This window comes from Triturus cristatus, chromosome 6 (genome assembly GCF_964204655.1).
Source record: "Triturus cristatus chromosome 6, aTriCri1.1, whole genome shotgun sequence".
Taxonomy (NCBI): Eukaryota; Metazoa; Chordata; class Amphibia; order Caudata; family Salamandridae; genus Triturus; species Triturus cristatus.
Genome location: NC_140589.1, coordinates 1065461257 through 1065478952, shown reverse-complemented (window position 1 = coordinate 1065478952; position 17696 = coordinate 1065461257). Strand labels below are relative to the sequence as shown.

At 45.8% G+C, this 17696-nt stretch overlaps 1 long non-coding RNA gene across 1 annotated transcript in view; it reads left to right on the top strand.

The window, feature by feature from the left end:
* LOC146820992 (uncharacterized) overlaps window positions 1–16174 on the top strand; it is a 53817-nt gene extending 37643 nt beyond the window's left edge. The window contains exons 2-3 of the long non-coding RNA XR_014962650.1: window positions 15430–15543; window positions 16049–16174. This is a non-coding gene — a long non-coding RNA (uncharacterized LOC146820992). The remainder of the gene's footprint in view (window positions 1–15429; window positions 15544–16048) is intronic.
* The last annotated feature ends 1522 nt before the right edge of the window (window positions 16175–17696 follow it).

The window sequence follows — 17696 nt, the reverse complement described above, 5'->3', positions numbered from 1 at the left end:
GTAGCTGGGATTGCAATCATACATCAACAACATTATAATTTATCAAATGAAACACAATAAAAGATTTTGCGTGTACCCATGTTATAATATATAGAAATTATTTTGAACAGCATAATCTTTGTTAAGTAAAATGAATGGTATTTGGATACATTTTGAAAACAGTCAGCATGTGGTCTTCCAGCATAGTACTGCATCTAAACTACTAGTGTTTATGATCCTGATCTACACTTTGCTTAGTTCAGTTTTTTGAAGGATGGCCCAGACAGGAAAGGAGGAATGATTCAGGATTGAGACCCATGTCCACATTTACCCAAACATTGCCTACGTGGGGAAGAATGTGAATATATTTGAAAAAGTGGTAGAGATAGAGGTCACAAGATTTTAGATGAAGGATGCTTCCAGACAAATAATCTTCCTAAAACTCAAAGAGATGCAATGGAATCTTTGGGGAGAGATTATAGCAATACAATAAAACCCGCAGATAAGGAGGAAGTGGTGGTGGTTTTCGATACCAGTGAATATGAGGCAAGGGCTTTGAGATTATTATCGGTACCTGAACACTACCAAAGGGAACCATCGACCAGATTAGATGGTTTAAAAAGAGGAGTATTTAATATAAAGAAAAAGCAAAGGAGGAAGACTGAATAAGTGAGCAGGAATATAGATTTAAAAGGAACACAGACATGAAGACCCCAGTCTATTATGGGCTCCCTAAAATCCATTAAAACTTGCAGGATCCCTCGCTATGACCCATAGTGTCATGTTTAGATTCCCTGTTAAAACCACTTAGTAAACATGTGAAAGTTTATTTGAAACCTTTGGTTCAACAACAAAGATCTTATATTAGGGACTCAGGCCACATGGTAACTCAGGTGGAAGGTATTGAATTTGATAATAATAAGGAATTTAGGTTGACCCTCAACATCGAGGCATTATATAAAAATATACCGCAGCAGGATACCATTGAAGTTATTTGAAAAATCTTAGGGAATTCTGACATATAAGGAGCAAGTAAGGATTTTACCATCAGATGTGTCTCTATGGTACTTCTGAAAAACATTTTATTGCCCAAAGAGGATTTGTATTTACAGCTGAAGGGGACCAGTATGGGAGACACCTGTACTCCCAGTCTGGCCTGTTTATACATGGGGGAGTTCGAGGAGAAGCATATTTATAATAAAATATCCCCCTTTTATGAAAATATTAGAAATTGGCACCAATTCATCGATCACATTTTCTTTATTTGGGTAGGCCCCAAAGAACAGTTAGATGAGTTTCTTATGTGGTTAAACCTAGGAGATCAAAACCTTATGTTCTGAGCCTACTTTAGTAATCAAAGCATTGGCTTTTTAGACGTGACTATTAAGACAGTAGAGGTGAGTCTGGAGTTGGACCTGTATACAAAACCTACAGACAAGAACACTCTTTTACATTACTCCAAATCTCTAAAGGACAATATCCCTTTTCGACAGTTCCTCCGAAAAAGAGGAACTGTTCTTCCCTGAATGATTTTTTTAAGCATGAGGACAACCTAAAGACAAAAATGAGGGACAGAGGATATCCAAAAAAGCTTATAAACCATTCATATTAAAGGCCCTGTTTCTATGATAGGGAAAGTATGCCGGATAAAGAAAGAACAGATAACTCCAAGGAGAGGATAGTTTTGTGAGCCATTTCTCAGTGATAAGAAATAAGCTCAAGAATGTGATCAATAGGAACTGGAAAATATTGAATGATGATGAGCAAGTCACACAACAGAAACCCATGTTTGCTTTTAAGAAAAATAGAAATCTGAGAAGTATGTTGGTATACACGTATAGAGTGGAAGATCATATGACACAAGGTACCCTAACTGAGGAGGGGAGATAAAAAGGTAACCACAAATGTGGTAACTGTAGTGTGTGTGACCAGTGCCTAGTTTCCCTTAGTGCTGAGCATAATGAGGTCAAACACACTGTGACAAATTTAAATAACTGCAGGAGAAAGAATGTAGTTTACCTCCTACTGTGCCTATGTGGACTTGGATATGTGAGTGTGACTCTCAGGGAGATAAGACAGAGTCTCTGAAAGCATAGATTGGTGATTAGAATATCCAAAATAAATGCACCACTGGTAAATCATTATGTGAAAAAAGTCCAGGGACTGAATGACTTCAGGTGGTTTATGTTAGGAAAGATTCAAGGGAGGAGGGGAGGAGGTAGCGTTGAGGCAAGAAGAAATATGAGAGAACAGTGGCACATGATAAAATCAGATACCATCACACAAGGCCTTAACAATAGGGAGGATAGGGATTGTATTGCTATGAGTAGAAATGTATCCCGCCTAAATTACAAAAGGAGAAGAGTGTTTTTCACTCCTGAGTCATGAGGGTAAGCTGGACTAGGTGGGGAACTGAAGGATGGAGGGGTTATCCGTATACTATATAAACAATTGCAGTGATACTAGCATGGGGAAGAGCTAGGTGGCGTGTTGATATACAAAGGATGCAGGGGCAATCCGTGCACAATATAAACAATTACAGCGATATTGGTATTGGGAAGAGCTAGTCGGCATGTTGATATCGCATATTAATACAATACATTTGACATGGGTAGATCTGGCTGAATACACTGTGAGCTTGGTAAATTACTTGACTGACAACCGACTTATGAGGCCTAGAAAGTAGGAGGGTATTTTCTAAAAATATGCCCTTGAATTGGCTAATTATTGGACATTCTAAGATGGCGGGCTAGTCAGGGTGGTTCCAACCTCTGTTCAGGAGAACAGCGAACCTGGTTGGCGGAGCTATTTAAAACTGTGAGACCTGATTCAAGGTCCTTTTGGACTTTGCAAGAAGTACCTCAGCCCGAGCAGTTTACAAGGTGAAAGCAGACGGCTCTTAGTTTTTTTGCCCAACAAGAGCAGGGTAAGATTGGAAGAACTTATGGCAGTCGGGGCACTCATTTAAATGGAATGAGGCCCTTGATGCTCATGGGAGAAGTGGCACAACAAACCAGCGATGTGGAGGCCACAATATGTGGTACATGTTTGTTGTGTGAGTTACGGCCCACGATGTTATGTCAATTGGGGGAGAGAGAACATGGGCCCTGATTTAGACCTTATAAAGGCCTACTTGTTTGCAATTTCAGTATCAGGGAGTACACCCAACTGCAGTTCAGAAGTTCTTCCCCCCGATCACCTTGAGGGGGGGTATATAAAATGTCCCCCCTGTAAGATGGAATTGCTTAAATCTGTAAGGATCATAACAGAGTTTTTTTTCTTTACAGTGGAGGGTGTATACAACCTACTTATAAGTTTGGGCAGGTTTTTGAAAAATTGAGGAAGACTAGCCTCATAGTAAGAAACCCTGCTGTCAGAGGTAAGCTACCTGATGGGGGGATATACATGGGGTGGGCTAACTGTCCCATAAACTTAAACCCAGGATCATATTGATTAAAAAGGGGGTGACACTTATGGCCACACATCCAGAGTATCTTCAAAGGATTTAAAAAAGAAGAGAAGTGATGAAATGCAGGCTAGCCTAGGGTATTAATTTTCCATCTGCTCATGTGTTTCCTGTTACTGTAATGTAGTCGTAAATGCTGTATTCTATTTACCAGTAGTGTTTGATACATTAAACAAAACAAACAGAAAAATCTGTGCCGAGCTTTCACAAATTAACTGAGGTTAGTGGTGGCTCAGAAGTATGTGTGTTCTGCAACCATCCACAGTTACGTGACATTGTTGACCACTCTACAGGTGTTATACAATTCACTTTAAATTCTCAACACAATGCTCAAGCATTTTTTTTTTTTTTTTTTTTTTTTTGAAAATTTTATTGAACAATAAATCAATTACAAGCATGGGCCTACAACCACCAGGGCCGGCCGCTAGATTCAGAAAGGATCATACAGTTCTTAAGGCAGTAGTCGACTCCCGAGGCCCAGTCCCGTACACGGCTCCGGATAGTCCTAGGGAAGCAGGATACATAGGTTTAACATAAATAACAAATAAAAACAAAAGGCGAGGCATAAGGACAAAAAGTGTGGGTCAGGCTACCTCCGGGGGACTCTACTTCAGACCTTCAAATAGCTATCAAGAGGAAGGAGTACTGATAGGTCGGGGGGGGGGGTCACGGGAGAGGAACGTCTATATTCGGTTATTCCAAAAGTCGCAAGGAACCATCAAGGGTCAGGGGGACAAAGCAATATCGGTGTCCACTAGGGGGGGGGAGTACAGATACCCCCACGATACGCGTTCCATTGCCCCCAGATTCTACCCCATGCCCCCGGTTTACCACGAGCCACATACACAGTCTTCTCCCTGAACATGCACCAGTCCATGTTCTCCTTCCATACGGACACGGTGGGAGGCCGCTGGGAACCCCATAGCTGCGCTATATCTCTCTTGGCAATCATGTTCCCCAGGGCCGCCCACCGAGTCTGAGCCGCGTTATAATCATTGGGCTCCCACACATTCAGGACACAGCGACGCACCTCTGGCAACAGCGCAACCCCGGTGACTTGTCCCATGACCACATGAACCCGGCCCCAGTATTCAGCCACCTCGCGGCACTCCCAGAGGATATGGAGAAAGGTGGCACTGAGCCCACATCCCCGCTTACAGAGCCCGTCTTCAGAAAATCCCATCGAAACCAAACGGGGACCCGTCACATACACCCGGTGGAGAATCTTAAGCTGGACCAGGCGGAGACGGGCCGGAATGGCCACTTCCTTGGGGGACGACAGTGCGGACTGCCAGTCCTCGTCGTCCAGTTCCACCCCATCCCCCGTCCACGCCTCCCGGAGGCGCACCAAGAGGTCAGCCCGATTATTAGTTTTTTATAAATTAAAGAGATAGTACTGTCGGGGACATGACCATCGAGTATGCGGTCCTCGAGGGGCGAAGAAGCCGGGATCTTGGTCCCCTCCCCAAAAACAGAGAGCAGAGCATGCCGAACCTGGGCGTAGCGAAAGAACTCCCTTTCCGTAAGTTCGTATTCGCTCTGGAGCGCCGCGAATGTTTTAACCGCACCCTTAATCCATAAGTCTCCCACTCTACTAATACCAATCGTGTCCCAACATTCAAACCCCTTCGTTGTCCAGAGGCTTCCCAGTCGGTCGGAGGCAAACAGGGGAGTAGCACATGTTAATCGCTCACTCCAGCCCATGGCTACATTGGCCGCCCTCCAGATCCGTACCGCAATCTTAGTAGGGCCCGTAAGGGTCCGTCCAGCCGAGCTGGAGTAAAGTGCCCTGTTATAATTTCCGCCGGGAAGCAGGAATTTATCCATCTCATACGCCGGATTCAAGCCAGGCGCATACGTGGCATGGTTAATGGCCGATAGCTGTGAGGCCCAATAGTACCTGCGAATGTCGGGAAGCGCGATGCCCCCGTCATACCAGGGGAGAGTAAGCTTTGCCAGAGCGATACGAGCCCGTCCGTCCCACACCAATCTCCTCTGCAGGCTCTCCACCTCCCGAAAGTAGGACACAGGAATGACATCGAAGGAGTTCTGAAGTGCATAGAGGAATCTGGGAAGGGACATCATTTTAAACAGCGCTGCCCGACCCAGCGGGGACAAGGGCAGCTTACACCACCGAGCCGTGTCCTCCCTCAAACGCCGAAGTGGAAGCAGGAGATTCTGCTCATAGCGAGCCACCGGGTCCATCGAGACGTATATTCCCAGGTATTTAAAGCCGGACAGAGATAATTGGATCGGAAGCCGAGGCGGCAAGAGAGGAGGGTCGCCGGAGATAGGATAGACACAGGATTTAGACCAGTTGATCGTTAGACCCGAATTTCTCCCAAAGGAAGTCAGAACATCAAAGAGAACATTAAGCGACTGCCGCGGCGAGGTGAGATACAGGAGAATATCGTCTGCATACAACGAGACCCGATCCTCGAAGCCCGGGGCCCACCGGATCCCTCTGAGCGAGGGCTCCCAGCGGAGCCAAGCAGCGAGCGGCTCCAGGGCAAGAGCAAAGAGCAGAGGGGACAACGGGCACCCCTGCCTCGTACCCCTACCGAGAGCGAAGGGCCGAGAGACCCGACCATTAACCACCACCTGAGCCATGGGTCCCGTGTAAAGAAGCTTCACCCAGCCAAGAAATCCTTCCCCAAAGCCGAATTTGGTCAAGACAGCCCAGAGGAATGGCCACTCGATGGTGTCAAAGGCCATCGTGGCGTCTAAAGAAACCAGCACGGCCGGTTCGGAGAGGTACGCCGCCCTGGCGAGGGCGCCGTGAAGACGCCGCAAGTTAAGAGCGGTGTTACGGTGAGGGATGAAGCCGCATTGATCAGGATGAATCAGATCGCAGATGACGCTCAACAAACGATTGGCAAGGACTTTGGCCAGGATTTTAGGCTCTGCGTTTAGCAGTGAAATAGGCCTATAGGAGGCACAGCGGTCTCGTGGCTTACCGTCCTTGGGGATCACGACTATCGTAGCCAGACGCTGATCGTCAGGAAGGGAGCCTGCCTCAAGGGACTCCTGAAACATACGACGGAGGAAGGGCGCGAGTTTATCCAGGCGCAACTTATATAATTCAATAGGCAGACCGTTGGGACCCATTGCCTTGCCCGAACGAAGGGACCGAATCGCAGATGCAATTTCATCTACAGACAAGGGGGCGTCCAGCTGCTCACGGTCTTCGACGGACAGGCAGGGCAAAGCAATATCCCTCAGCAGAAGGCAAGAGTCTTCCTCGTCCCTATCAGTCACCGGGGAGTACACGGCCCGGAGGTGGTCAGCAAAACATTCCACAATCTCGCCAGGCTCAGTCAGACACACTCCATCCGAGACACGCAGCTCCGGGACCACACGATTCACTCTCTCCTTCTTATCCAGCCACGCAATCAACTTTCCCGCCTTGTCCCCGGCATCATACAATCGACCCTGCTGCTCCCTATACATCGTTTTGGCAGCGTCAGTGACAAGAGACCTGTATTCAAACTGTTTCAGGCTGAGGGCATGGAGCCCGTCCGGAGTGACACCCGTCTCCAAGGCCGACTCCAGCCCCGAGATGTCAGTCTCCAGCTTCACCACTGCCTCACTCTTATGCTTCTTAGCCACCACTATCTGGGAGAGGGCGTGTCCGCGGATTACGGTTTTAAAGGCTTCCCACAGGGACCTTGCGGACGACACCGACCCCTCGTTTTCAAGGAAGTATTGGTCCATAGCCTTAACCAGACTGTCGCGAGTCGTAGGGTCTCGCAGGTACCACGGGTTGATGGGAGCGATCCGCCCTGCAGACCGCGACTCGGTGTCAAAGAGCAACCACAGCGGGGAATGATCGGAGATACCCCGCGCCAGGTGCCTAATCTCTCGTATCCGACCAGTCTGTGCCGCGGGCATAAGGAAATAGTCTAACCTAGAAAGACTCCCATGCGCCCCAGAGTGAAAGGTGTACTGACATTGGGTCGGATGCATTAATCTCCAACTATCTACCAGACCGAAGGTCTCCAGCAGTCCACCAAGCCATGCCTGGGCAGCGGGGAGGGCCCTGGGTGGGTGACGATCCAGGTCACCCGAAACCACCGAATTAAAGTCCCCGCCCATAAGCAAAAGACTATCCGGAAGTTCAAGCAGCATTCGACCCAAGTCCGCAAAGGTGGAGTTCTGGAGGCCCGGGGGGACGTAAACTGAGACCAAGGAAAGGGGCTGCCCCTCCCACCTTCCAGTCAGACACACATAGCGCCCTCTGTCATCCGAGATTACCCTAGTGATATCCAACGGAAGTGAGGATCGCAGGAGAATGCCCACCCCCCTGGAACCAGTTGTGAAACCAGAATGGGCCACGAGGCGGTATCCCCCCCTGTTCATTGCATGACAAACATTACCAACCAGATGCGTCTCCTGGATAAACACCACATCAGGAGTCAGACGGCGCAAATACTGCAGTACTACACCCCGTTTGATACGGTCCCCCAACCCATTGACGTTCCATGACATCAGCCTCAACCCGTCCCCCCCCATCCCCTCCAATAGATCAAAGGCCCCCCATTCAGCAGCACAGTTCCCGAATCTGGACAAAAATCAGTACCTCGCCCTGCAAACGAAAAACACACAGCAAAACAACCCCTCCCTCCCCCCAACCCCCCCCCAAATCCAACTCCCCCCACCCTGCACCCCTGCGGGCCAGAAAACCCCCCCAACTTGCAGTGTGCCTGTCGCCCTCCTAACCCCATTCTACGAAAAGACCCCGGAGGAGGAAAGGGACCCGTCCCCGCCCGCCCCCCACACAGGTCCTAGCGAGACAAAATGAACAAAAGAAGTAAAACCCAGCTGAACAGTGCAAAATGGCAGAATCAAGGACCAAAAGTCACTCCAAAGGGGACCCGTCACCTTCGGCGCCTGCAGAGGGCCCGGGACGGCCACCTCTGTCCGGCAGCGAGTCCAGCCAGTCACTCACGGCCACAGGAGAGTCAAAAAAGGCAGTCCGATCCTCATGTTCCACTCGGAGTTTTGCAGGGTAGAGCATAGAGTACTTTAGGCCCAGTTCACGGAGACGACGCTTCACCCCCTGGAATCCCATCCGCTGTTTCTGGACAAGTTGGGTAAAGTCCGGATAAAAGTTAATGGATGAGTTCTCATGACGAACTGGGCCGTGGACCCGTGAGGCCTGCAGAATCGCATCTCGGTCGCTATAGTGGAACAGTTTGGCCATGATAGGCCTCGGGGGGGCCCCCGGCCGCGGCCGACCGCCCGGAACTCGATGGGCCCGCTCCACGGCAAAGAACTTGCTTAGGCCTGCAGGGGCCAACTGTTGGAGGATGAGTTCCTCGACCAGGAGGTCAACCGGGCGGTTGTCAGAGGACTCCGGTACGCCTATGACACGGATGTTGTTGCGTCGGGCCCGTCCCTCGAAGTCCTCCAGCCGCCGAGCCATCTGATCGTTGACCGCCTTAATGTCACCCAGCGCGGCCTGCAGGTCCGACACATCCGCGCCAAGGGTGGAGGTCCGCGCATCGAGAGCCTGAACCCTCTCGTTAGTTTTGGAGAGGTCTGCCCGAATTAAGGTGACATCGATTGCCACCGTGTCGATTTTACGGGCCAGGGCCTCGTATTGCGTGGCGATGGTTTCCCTGATGCCATCAATGGCGCCCATGATGTCCTGCAGGGAAAGCTCCGGAGAGACGGTCGTGCCACCGCCGGCGGCATCCGGGGGGGGGGCCGGTCGCTCCAGGGGACCCTCTGCCCTGAGTGTAGCGGTCCATGTTGTTGGCCTGGACCGGTCCCCCGCGGAGGGAGGCCTTAGTCTTACGCCCCTCGGGGCCCCCCTTGCCCCCCATGTGGTCACGGATACCGAAGGGGACCGCCGATCAAGAGTCGTAGGGGCACCGGCACCGCAGACCAGCGCCTCACCAGGGACCACAAGATAGCGGTGCGGGGGGGACCCAAGGCGATGGGCACACTAGTGGCAGGTGGAAACAAGGCCTCGTGCAGAGGCCAAGGAAACACCTCGCCACATCAAGTGCGTTCGCAGGCCAGCCCCCTGAAGTCCGAAAGTGAAACCGAAAGTGGTAGAGCGGCCACTGGCACCGCACTGCAGCCGCTGTTGTTCAATTACGACACGGCTCCATGGTTCACCTTCGCCCCGGGCACCTCCGTCGGGTGGGTCCCAAAAGTTCGAACAACGACAACTCAGGATTCCCAGGTCCGATTCGAGTTCTGAAAAGAGATACGTGCTCAGCCGGTCTTCATCTGCCAGATTCCATAAACCACATCAGGATATTCTCAGGATAAATTCCGAGGAGCAGCAAGGGTCCGGGGAGCCCTGTGCTCACGCGACCATCTTGGATGCGCGCTAGGCTCCTCCCGCTCAAGCATTTTTAATGATAGTTCTAAATATGTTTGAAACTGAGGGAATTCCAGTTAATGAAATCTTTGGAATAAGCTATTCATGGAATCATGAATGTGTTAATTGTTCCTATCGAAGCAGAACAGGCATTGAGTCAGAGCAATTTGTGTACCTTACTAAACCAGATTGCAAGTCTGTGGCTTTTGAAAAAATATTTGGGAATCTGTGCAAAATAACTGCTGTTCAGAGTGCAGAGCAGAAATGCTTCCTACATTAGTTGTCAAACAGAGTTCAAAGTATGTTATTCTCATTCTACAAAGGTGTAGAGCAGATGGAGGTAAAATCAATATTGATATCACCAACTTTATAGTTGGTCAGGCAACAATTTACAGAAAAACGTAAGCTACTGTTGCCATTATTTTCCACCATGGAGACTTAAATAACATTGGTAATTACAATGTGTAGCTGAAAAAATAAGTATTCCATAAAAAAATCTTAATGATTTATTTTTCCCTATAGGTAAATGATGAATTGAAATATAGGTAATTAAGTTTGAATGAATGATGAGTACTTCTACAGCGCTCAGCTACTCCGAAACATTGTCTTGGCTCTGATTAGGTAAAGCGGAAAGTAGGCATGGATCACTGATCTCTTGTCCCTCTACAGTCTAAATAGGACAGTTGTTAGCTGCTTTTTAAATGTTACTTCACCTGGGATAGTCCTCATCTATTCAGGCAGTTGATTTGCTATCCCGGCTGCCCTAACAGTGAAGGAGGAACTTTCACTCTGTTGCCTTTTGTAGCAAGGAACCACAATTAGACCGGCATTGCTAGAGTGCAGGGGTCTCCGTGGGCTGTATTGCTTAATTCTTTCATTCTGGTACAAAGGCCCTTCACTGTCCAGGGCTTAGTGTGTCAGGTTCAGAGCTTTGTACGTTATACATTTCCAAAAGATAGCAGGAGGAGTCTTTCCCCAAATAATGATACTGATGTATATTTCAGTATTTTCTATAGTAGGCGGGTCAACATAGTCTTTACAACTTATAATCACTGGATCAGATAGTCTGAGAGGCCAAGGTATAGTGCATTGGCATAGTCCAGCCTTGACAGGATTAGTCACCTGACCACTGTGACTTGAGCATCAAGCGGAAGCTGGTAAAGAAGATTCTTCAGCATGTGAAGAATCCAGACGCATGTTTTACTACTGCTGATACCTGTTCATCAAGTGAAAGTTGGGTGTCGAACATGATGCCCAAATTCCTAGCCACCGTTGTGAGAGGGAGTGTGGGGGAACCATGTAAGACCAAGCTCCAACCTATCCTGGAATGTGATTCTGCCCAAACAACAGGATTTCTGTTATATCAGGGTTCCATTGTAGTTTGTTGTCTTTACCCAGTCAAGCAAGGCTACCATACAGCAAGCAAATGCATCCTTCACAATTATAGAATCCCCATCACATGAGAGCAGGAGCTGGGTATCATCCACATATGAGATGAACTTGAAGTTAAATGATTCAACCAAATATGCCAGAGGAGACATATAAATGTTGACGAAAGTGGGACTTAGGTAGGACCTTTGCTACACCACCCACTTTAACTTTTTTACTGCTGAGGCATTCAGGTTCAATCAGACCACCTGCTCACGCCTCTCAAGGTAGGAGCCGAGCCACCTTAAGGCAAGTAGAAAACATGTGCCTTTAATGAAGTTCTTCAACATTGCAGATACAGAAGCAATGTAACTGAAAACATAGAAGAAGAGAAATATGCAGTAGTTGGATGCGACGGTTATTTGGTGAGACTCGCAAAAGGAAATCTAATTAACCACAGAAAATGTAGCTGCCAAACTCCAGACAGAAGAGAGGTTTTCTATTTGACACTTCTACAACTCTTAAAGCCTTGGCGTGCTGAAACAGAATTACTTGTAGAGTATGACTGCTATGAAGATTCTTTCAGCACTGTGAAATACAGAAATCAGTGTCCAGACTTTCCAAACTATTTGTAAATGTTTAATGATGAGATCGAACAGAAAGAAACAATTGCTGCTGTGATAGCTAAGGCGAGCTCATTAAGCAGCCAAAGTTCTGGACCACTGAGTCAAGATCCACTTGGACATTCCATTATTGAAAACGAAGCAGCAATAGCCATGAATGAGGTGGAAACTAAAATGGACCAAGCAAGACTGGACACTGTTGATTTTGAACAGTTAATTGGACAACTGAACTAAAACCAGAAAGAGGTCATAGAAAAAATAGAGCAGGGATTCCTCCACGAGAAGAAATAATGCAAATGCTCATCATTTAAGACAATACAATTATACATAAGTGGTAAAGGTGGCACTGGGAAAAGCTTTTCAATTAAGGTTCTCACCGTTTACCTACAGAGGACTAAAGAATCTAATTTATTGTGTGCAGTAATAGCACCAACTGGATTAGCGGCACACAACATTAAAGGGCTTACCTTACATCGACTACTTATACTACCTGTTGAACATGAAAATAAACTGGAATACCAGATGTTATCCAGTGAAGCTTGTCATGAGGTGTCAAGAGTATTGAAGAAACTGAAGCTTTTAATAATCAATGAGGTGAGCATCGTGTCTCAAACTTAATGCTTGTTTTCGTACACTTAAGAATGCAACAGTTCTAAAATCAGAGTATGACATATTGTTTGGAGGAAATCATTTAATTGTCTTCGGTGACCTACTGCAACTTACCCCGCTCAAATGACAGCCTGTTTTCAAGACTCTTTTCCATGATGAAACTCAGAATTGCTTGGGAAGTATGGCAATGGAAAGATTTGGCTAAACTTCCAATACAAAGAACTACTGAAGAATATGTGTCAAGCATCTGACATGGAATACGGAAACATTCTGAAGGACATTAGAGTAGGAGTTCTGACAAAGAAGGGTAAACATTAAGCCGGGAATTTTGCTGAGTTTCCGAAAAAATCTGTGAAATTCTGCGAAGTTCCACTAGTGGGCAGAGTTGATCAACCACCCCTAATCGACAGAACTTAATTTTGCTGGAATTGCACTATGTATTGCAGAATAGAGTTGGCAATCATACAGAACTACACAACGATTAGCTCAACATACAGAATATGTTGCCATGGTGGTACAAGGAGCCGCAAACTCCGATTCTGCCATCTTTACCATAAGGTGTGAACCTACTGTGGCCAGCTGTCTGCTGCTTGCATGGGCCATCTAATCCTAGACTAGTGCACTGATGATTGGCCTGTAGTTCACCGAGATGAGGGGAGTAAACTACTGTAAACAGAGGCAGCAATAGAAACTGGAACTGTGCTGACTGCCTTAGCTCACTATCTGCTGCAAGCAGCTTGTCAAGCACCCCAAGCCGGACAAATCACTTTTAAGCCAAAACACTATATTATAATGTGCTACACACCATTAACCATGTGGCATTAATTTAAAGTGCTATAAAATGCTAAATTAAGAAACCAAACTCCTCAGCAGTATCTCTGCAGTACAGCCTACTGCATGCCCGGCGGCCCACTGAGGCTGTATAGCACTGGTTCTGGGGGGGATGGGGATGGGGATCAGGGAACAGCTCCCTGGATGGCGCCCCCAAGGTGAGGGGGCCAGGTACTGTGCCTCAGGCTGTACTTGCACTGTTTTCTGTCCCTTAACACTCCTAAGCATGGGATGTAGCGTGTCTGTCACTCATTATGCAGCCATATAGAGCACTATCAGCAAGGGCGTGCCAGATCGGCCCTACAATTATGAGACTGTGAACCCGTCGCCACTCACCAACGGAAATGGTGTCAAAGACATCAAAAGAAAACCCTCGCTGCGTGGTAAATCAAATCATTTAAATTCAGGGATTAAAGAAGTCTGCTGCCCACCTTAATAAAAGCCTCCTACGATGCATCTGCATAAAAAACGACAACTTGCTCAACATGGTCTCTAATGGCGAACAATGCATGCGAGCTCGGTGCTCAAGCAGCAAAGCTGGCCGCCAACACAATAGTGCAGTTTAGTAATCAATCATATGTAAAACTCCTCCTGGCAACCCCACTCTTACCATTCTAGTGTGCTTGCAATCTTGCAAATGTGCTTGTCCAGCTACCAAGCCGAAAAGACACACTGCAATCTGGCTCAGAGCAGATGTTTCACTGTTGAACTCCTCCATACTGATCTCACCCATGCTAGCCAAAGTGCAATGCTAGAGAGATGGCGCACGTGTGGCTGGAGCAGTTATTCTGGTGCAAGCCGGTGGTCTCTTCCAATGCAACAAGTTTTAATCGGAGTGGATGACTCCTATATTTTGGTGAGGATTATGGTTTTTCAAAACAACTACCTGTAATTTCTAGGGAGTTACACCCCCATAGATCTCTTAGATTCACCTCTGAGGCTGTCAGCCTGTTTGAAAGCAGCTTGCTAGTTAATTTATATCACCTGAGCTTGTTGTAAATCCTAGTGTGGGAGTCGCCATGCCTGTAAACTGTGCACTGCGGCAGGGTTTTTGCTGAAACTCGGAACTTCAAGCGGATTGCAGTGTGGGCAAACAACGCTAACTCTACTGGTGGAGTGTAGTTTACCGCCCACCCTTAGGAAATGTACCTTAGAAAGTCGACTTATCAAAAAACTATTTTCCTCTATCAACATAGCAGCACCGCTAATGTTCAATTTCATAGAAGAAGGGAAATCTATAGTCTGTTTAAAGCCTACACTTAAGAGTGCTCCAATTTTAATGAAAAATTACTAAAACTGGAGACAGAATTCTTTTGGGAAATTACAGCTATCAACAAAATGGAACGCCAGGGGGTGACAGTACTGCTAAGTGGGAAAACAACAGCAAAATAGGATTCATTGGAGAAATCTGTATCCAAGACTGCAGGCCTAGAAAAGTGTTTACGCATGCGCAAAAACTGTAGAGTAACTTTGTGGCATAATTTAAATGTTGAGGAAGGATTAGTAAATGGTGCGATAGGGAATGTTATTGTTTTCAATAATTTTCCTAATAGGGATGAGATTGAATACTTAGCCATCAAATTTGATGAGACTGATGGGGTGAAGCAGATTGCCGGATGTGTTGTATGTTTTGTGCTTGTGAAGGACTTATATGTCTGACAGCAGCAGTTCCCAGTCTCTCTGGCATATATTTAGGACCTTATCACGGTTCCCTAATTTGTGGACACATCGTATTTTGATGACAAAGACGATTACGCTTATTCGCCTCTAAATGTAAGTGTTGCTTCTAAATTGGGGCACAATAGAATCAGTGTTTGAAGAGTGTAGGATATTTTGCATGTTTTTATCTAAGATAATGTTTCTCTGAATAAATAATAGACTAGTTTACTGCAGCAATGCTCAGTCTTACAAATATATTTTTGGTACTTAGGAATACTGTGCAGCGTTTTGGGGACACTTGAGTTGTTCTCCATCTAATTCTGACTCGGGATTGTGTGAAACTATTACACTAAAAGAGTGGGATTTCTGTAAGTAAATACGGTTTACCATCTATCTTTAAAATCATAAGTATCTACAGAGACAACTAATTATTAACTATTAGAGGTTCCCCTTTGGGTACTCATTTTTCAAATAAATCTGGATTTCTCAGATATTAATGTTTTATGAAACCGATGCCATTTTGTGTTTTTAACACTCTTCTTCACTTTCTTTATTCTCAGTTAGTTCAAACTTTGGAACGTTAATCTGGGATTCCACAAACTGTCCAGGATATTGGAGTCTATAGGGGACTAGGTATACTGAAGCCCCCCTTTTATGTGAGCTCCACAACAGAGGTTATTAACTTTGATTCTAATCTTACAACAGATAACTTATGATGGTAGGGATACACTTTAGGTCCCAAATAGGGACCTGTTTGTTCCTAAATGTACTCTTTTCCAAAGAATTTTCCCCTTTCTCCCTTTTAAAAATATTCCTTATGTTCCAATAGGTTTTTCTTCCTTCTACTACACACACTGGAATGTAGGGTTTGTTGAGTTTGATTTTCAAATTATAGTATCTTTTGGAATCACCAAGATGTAAATAGTGCTCACCGGTTGCCCATTGGTTGTTCTCTGTTCTTTATCTTTTATTTTCTACTCTTGTTTTACTTCTTACTTTTCACTCTTTATATTTCTGGTTTTGGCTAACTATGATCACGTCATTTTTCGGTGTCTTTTCCACTCTATCTGTCTGCCTGAATTTAAGGAGACACTCTGTGCTTTTAGAATTTAATAACAATAGATATCCCTTCTCATGTATGAAAATACCAATTTTGTGTATTCATGATTATCTTTACAGCCTTGAGGAAGTCACGGTGGTGACGAAACGCACGTTGGTTGTTTCTGATGCTCCACATGTCAAGAACTGGACTCCCAAGAACTTCACAAAACTAATTGTGTTTTTGAACACCTTGTAATGTTTTTGACCTATGTTTCTAACTATTTCTTCAATGAATAAATCAGTATTTGAATAATACACACGTACGTTCCTGGACATTCTCTATGTCAGGGGTCATTTCCTCACATCATTTCGTTTTTCTAGCTCAAGAGATCTATATCTAGAATTGCATATATACACAATTAGAGTGCCGGGGTTTCTGTGTTTGTATCTCTGGTATATGTAGTAACTATCCACAAGATTTAAGTGTATACGCAGCTTTTATCAATATTGGAAGTACTGTACTTAAAGAAGGTATGTGAAGTTGTCGTGAGTTAGAACATTGTCTGGTTTGTTTTTGGTTGATTTTGATGTTAAGAAACTTAGTGCTGATGCAAGTTATGTCAGAGAGTACAATCGGTTAAGAAGTGTATACGCTCCTCATTTACGACAGTATCCTATTTATGAGAAACAGATAATATGTCCTAAGCAGAAGCTTACACAATAATCAACTGATGTTCCTCAAAAGAAGTAGAACAAGGAAGGTGCTAGGAAGAAAAAACTGTCGGTTACCAGTTGTCAAACTGTTCTGGTGTCAACTGCTACGCTAATGTTGTTCTCAATGTACTGTTTCATTTACCACATCTTATAAATGCAATTGAACAGAATTGGCCTTTCAATTTGAACTACTAGCAAAGGCCCAGATGATTGTGAATTAGTCAGTAGTTGTACTTTCTCCCTCAGATGCATTATTTCTGCCTTCAATTGATGGATAAATTCCCATAATTCTTTAATCTGTGCGCTAGCCACCTCTGCAGCTACAGGCTGAGGGGTAGAAACTGGGAGCATACTTGAGCCATTGGGGGCCTGTGCGCTAGGAGCCAGGGGGGAAAAACAGTTGGTGCATACTATTGTAGGTTCTAGTGGAATCAAAGGGTTAGGTAGACGGCTTGGTTGCGGATTAGCTTTAGCAGCACCCGCCCAATACTTTTCTTTTAGAAGTAGCATGCCTTTGATATACGAACACGTTTTGCGAATAGGGAAGCTACTTGTTTTTTTAAAATTTTGGCACTGGGTTTGCTCGGGCATGGGGGTGTTAGAATTGCTTTACTTCCTCAATGAGGTTGTCTATATCTTGCAAGGTGGAATTCCGAGAGGAATGAGCTAGGGCTTGTCCCAGCAACTATAACAATTGGTACACAGAAAGCGCTTTTCATAGATATGTTAGGGCAGCAAAACTAGAAGGAAGCATAAGCGACATTAAAAGACTCAATCAATTGGAAAGACAGTACTAAAACAGAAAAGGAAGTAAATAGATACCCTTTCAAATTTTCAGAGTCAGCAATAGTCCAATATCAGATAGCACTTGTATGAGATAGTAAAGCAAGGCGGTAACACCATAGGACTGGTCTGGTGGAGGAAAACAAAGAAAAAGAAACACCTCAATCAGTTGCCCTGTAGAAGCCTAATGCGGATTGCAATACACCAATAGGGGGGGAACAATCTGGGGCTGCACCAATCAACAGTTTAAAAGAGAGCAACAGCTGACTTGGTTGTAACCTAGGTCATG